This window comes from Temnothorax americanus, unplaced genomic scaffold, assembly GCF_048541705.1.
Source record: "Temnothorax americanus isolate GAGA-0224 unplaced genomic scaffold, ASM4854170v1 Scaffold262, whole genome shotgun sequence".
NCBI classification, from domain to species: domain Eukaryota; kingdom Metazoa; phylum Arthropoda; class Insecta; order Hymenoptera; family Formicidae; genus Temnothorax; species Temnothorax americanus.
Genome location: NW_027509403.1, coordinates 38,482 through 43,342, shown reverse-complemented (window position 1 = coordinate 43,342; position 4,861 = coordinate 38,482). Strand labels below are relative to the sequence as shown.

General features: G+C 31.7%; 1 pseudogene; it reads right to left on the bottom strand.

The window, feature by feature from the left end:
- Nucleotides 1-202: 202 nt before the first annotated feature.
- On the bottom strand, nt 203-2,951 carry LOC143899341 (uncharacterized; annotated as a pseudogene).
- Nucleotides 2,952-4,861: the final 1,910 nt, after the last annotated feature.

The window sequence follows — 4,861 nt, the reverse complement described above, 5'->3', positions numbered from 1 at the left end:
GGTGATGTTGAAACCAATATTCTAATTGCTACATACAGAAATAAAAAGTGCGTGTACACTTCGTGATCAAGAATACCGTAAGTAACAACTGGACCTGTATATAGAAGAAATTGTCGATACTCTGTAGCTTTATATTTTGCACATGCATCAAGTGATCTTGGACGTCTGGCAAAATCAGAAGGACAATATCTTGCGAGTATTTTCAAGCGTCTAGATATCCGAGCAATAGATGTTGCAGATAATTTTGTTAACCGTGAATATTTTCCGTGAATCCATGCAGATAATAATTTTTTTACAACTCCTAAACACACAAGATGCATGTACTCAAAAGGCACTTGAGAAACCATTCCTATAGATAGTACTGACAGTGGGCTTTTGCCATCTTTATGATGATCTTCATCTAAACATCTAATATATTCTTCATTGGTTCGCAGGGAATAATTAACGCCACAGAAAACATACCGTCCTTCACATATTACACCAGAAATTTTACACTTAGAGCATGGATGGCAGGACATATGACCTTTATGATTGACAATAAAAGCACGAGCTGGTGCATCAGCTATGAAGCATCTTAAACGTATAGGTAATATTTTTCCATGAAAAGTTATACCTCCATTAACCAATATGTTTTTTATGTCTGCAATAAATTTTTCAAAAAATGCATTTGGATCATTTGATTTTGCCGTGCCTTTGTATATTCCTACTACTATTGGTTTCGAATGCCTAATGTTCGCGAGTCTACACTGAATTGGCCAAATATGAATGCTACCTGATTTGTCTAAATTACATCCATCGGTACTTACATCAATGTCTAATTCGTTAGGTAAAGATAAAGTTGGAAAGCGTTCAAGTTCTCGAGAAATACATGCTGCTACATCAAAATGAATGTATTCGCCTGGATCAACTTTATATGTAATAGCTTTATCTCGTGGAGTATTTATAAGTGTTCTCACATCTTTTGGTAAGTTACGAAAACAAGAATGTGTTTTAAGAAGAGATAAAATATTATTACTTTGTACGTGAGTAAGATTGTTTTCTACAAAACAGGATGCTATTTTTTCGCGAAGAGATGGCTCAATAACCGATGAGGAAGTATTACTAATAACAGAGGACACACTATCATCAGAAGAAAAAACATCATTATCAAGAAGAACATCTGCATCATCTTCAACATTTATAGAACATGCACTCGATGAACATGCACTATCGCAAATATAATTATTTTCCACATTATCTGTAAAAGTATGTTTTATATGTGACGTGCCACACTTACCTTGAGTCTTAATATTGTCTACCTCTCTTAAAGTATTCTTTAATATATAACTCTTATCATGCAAATTAGTTTTAATTTCGGATCTAATTCTTCTTTGTTGCCTATCACTCAATTGATGCCACCGTTTCCGTGAAATAGAGCGTTTCATACTTATCTTATTATATTATTCGTCGCCGTTGTCCAAGTATTGTATATTATATTCTTATTTCTCACCGATAAAAATTCAATTTCCGTCTGATTACTGACCAAGATGAACTGTTCGTCCGGCAGCTTTTGCAGTTATTCTGAATAAATGAATAACGCAAAGCGCGGGATATAAGTGCCGCTCGACTGTACTAACGGTTCCACCAATCACAAGCTTGTAAGGTATGATTTAGCGTATGGCAGAGTTTCCACTGAGTGCGTCACGCGTCGCGTCATCCGTCACCAATCAAAACATCGTATTTTATTAAGGCCATTCCACGTAACAAAGTTGTAGTTATAATCGTAAGGCCGTAAGTAAATAGACCAATCACAGTCGATTATTTTCCTTGAGCTCGAAGAATAATCGAATGTGATTGGTCTATTTTCTTACGGCCTTACAATTATGACTAAAACTTTGTTACGTGCAATGGCCTTTACATTATTTGTGACGGGATGTTCGGATTGGTTAACGATACATGATGACGCGATGCGTGACGCGCTCAGGGGAAACTCAGCCTATCCATCTATTATTCCATCGAGGGTTCAAATCGGGTCAGAGTCAACCAGTTAGCCAATGGTTATGCTGATTATAACGGAATTAACCTAATTGCAATTGTAACCAGCATAACTATTGGCTGACTTGGCTGACTCTGACCCGATTTGAACCCTCGATGGAAACATAGTCTATCTCCATCAGCTTTTTACTTTATGGGACAGATTACCGACTGTAGTTGTAATTGACTTATCGGCGGTAGGTAACCCGTTGGTAATAACTCGTCTCATAGAGTATAAAAGCTAGCATACAAAAAAATCTCACCCTATATCATATGGTGTATCCATAACAAAATATAGTTGTTGGCCACTCTACAATGATTGGCCACATGTTAAAAAATTAAAGATTATAAAGAAATATACTATTAAAATGTTTTTAATTATAAATACAAAAATGTTTGAAAAATTTATATATTTTACATATAAATATTTTTGTATTTATAATTAAAATAATAAATGTTTAATAAATATTTTTGTATTTATAATTAAAAACATTTTAATATAGTATTTCTTTATAATTAATCTTTAATTTTTCAAGATGTAGCCAATCATTTCTTCCTGACCGTTTTTTAAAGCCATTGCACGTAACAAAGATTTAGTTTTAATCATAAGGCTATAAGAAAATAGACCAATCACACTCGATTATTCTTCAAGCGCGAAAAAAATAATCGCCTGTGGTTGGTCTATTTTCTTACGGCCTTACGATTACAACTAAAACATTGTTACGTGCAATGGCCTTAAGTATAAATGTTTTAGGCCAGTATTCATAGTCGGTTCTCTATGAATACCGGCTTAAGATGCTAATACGGCTCTGTGATTGGATTTATGACGTCTTAAGATTGTAACTTAAAACGGTCTTAATTATAAGATTCGACTATGAATACTATAATATAAAATCATATCCTATTGCTGTATAAAATGTATATCACGTTTTAAAAACACAGTTTTATAATCGATATAGTTTTTTAGTATATATATTATATATATATATATATATATATATATATATATATATAATTTAGTATAAACAGTTGTATATATAAAATTATAATTATATTTTAAAAATGAATTCAAGCTGTTTCTTTTATAATGTTTTAGAAAGAAAAATTTAAAAAAATGCGTTACACGCGTATGTTTGCAATTTTTAATATATATATATATATATATATAACTACTCTTGAATCATGTATCATGTTTACAGAATTTATATCCACAGAATTTAACATTAATATAAAATTTAATAATTTATATTTCTGATTATTCAAAAATAAAAATTATATATTAAATAAAATGGTCTTGATATGCCAACAGAGCATGCTGCGTTTCTGCAGCGTTTCTGCCATCATAGTGTACTCGCAGACAAGTTTGATTTCTGCTGACAATCTGTTGTTACACTATGATAGCAAGTTATGCGCAATCACGGTGTGCACTCTGCTGACACATTGTGCCAGCATGCAATGTTTGAAATTTGCTTTATTTATACTGATAAACTCTGCTCAATTTTTGCCGCATTTCGGTTGTTACATCGTGACGCACATGGTGCTTAATTTTTGCTGCGTTTCTGACAGCATTAACTGAAACGGCATAACTTGCTAGAATATTGACAACATTCTGTTGATATAACATGCTATACATAAATCGCAAAAACGTGTTCTGTCACATTTTGCTATCTGGGCACAGAAGGTCAAATAAAAAATCATTTTAAAGATAATTTAATAAACTTAAAAAAACATGTGTATTTTTTTAAAAAAAGATAACTCGGAAGTCCGCCATTTTTTGAGAAGTGTACCTAAAAACCGTTTTTTTTTTTACGGATATCAAAAATACTATTAGTCGTATGCAAATAGGTCAAAAACCAAAATAATGAAAATTTAATAGCCTTTCTATTTGATTTTAACAATTTTTTACGTAGGACTACCCATTTCCGACTTATATTGCGAGGAAATATTTATTCTCATAATTTCCGAAAGTCAAAATTTTATTTAAACCGTAATATTTACAGAAATATTAGTTGCGCGGTATAACATAAATAATGCATTTTGTAGGTACTTTAATTTTTTTCCACTTTCATTGTATGCATTTTTTACTTTCGGACAGTCAGAACTGAGATATTTTGAAAAAACGCTGGAAGAAACAGCTCTTTCCTCATTTGCCCGATGCTTCAAAAAAATCTATCTCGGGAACTAATGGTCGTACGAAGTTCTTCAAAAAACCAAATTGCGAGGAATTTTATCAGCTACATTTTCGCTCTAAATGTTCTTTCCCGTGAAACTAATAATTTCCGAGTTATTCGCAAAAAACCCATTTTTGTACTCTTTTTTTCAAGATGGCGCAGCCGGCTCACGCTCTATGTGTGAGGACTTTTAGTATGTTTAAAAGAACACTAAAATGAACCTGTATACCAATTTCCAGCTTGCCGGCAATTTTTTCATCCAAAAATCTTAATTGGACTGGGCTACAAAGAATGTTCTTTTTAAACCATATAAACAATTTTATTATAATCATAAGTACAATCGTTAATGTTTTGACGATAATTTTACTAAGTCTTCTTCAAAACGCCAAAAAAATATTTTGATCAAATGACACGTAATTTGATCAAAATATTTTCTTTGGTATTCTGAGGAAGACTTATTATTAGTAATAGACATCTGTAGTCTGCTGACATGTTTGATCAAATCTGTTACCAATTTGCAGACAAATTGCTATTATTTTGCTTATTGGGTTAATATTACAATATGTACTAAATTATACAAGAAAACGAAGAATATGAAATATTTTTAGAATATATAAACTTAAGGATACTTAAATTTAAAGATAACATATTCATTATAAAGATATTTTAAAAATTAG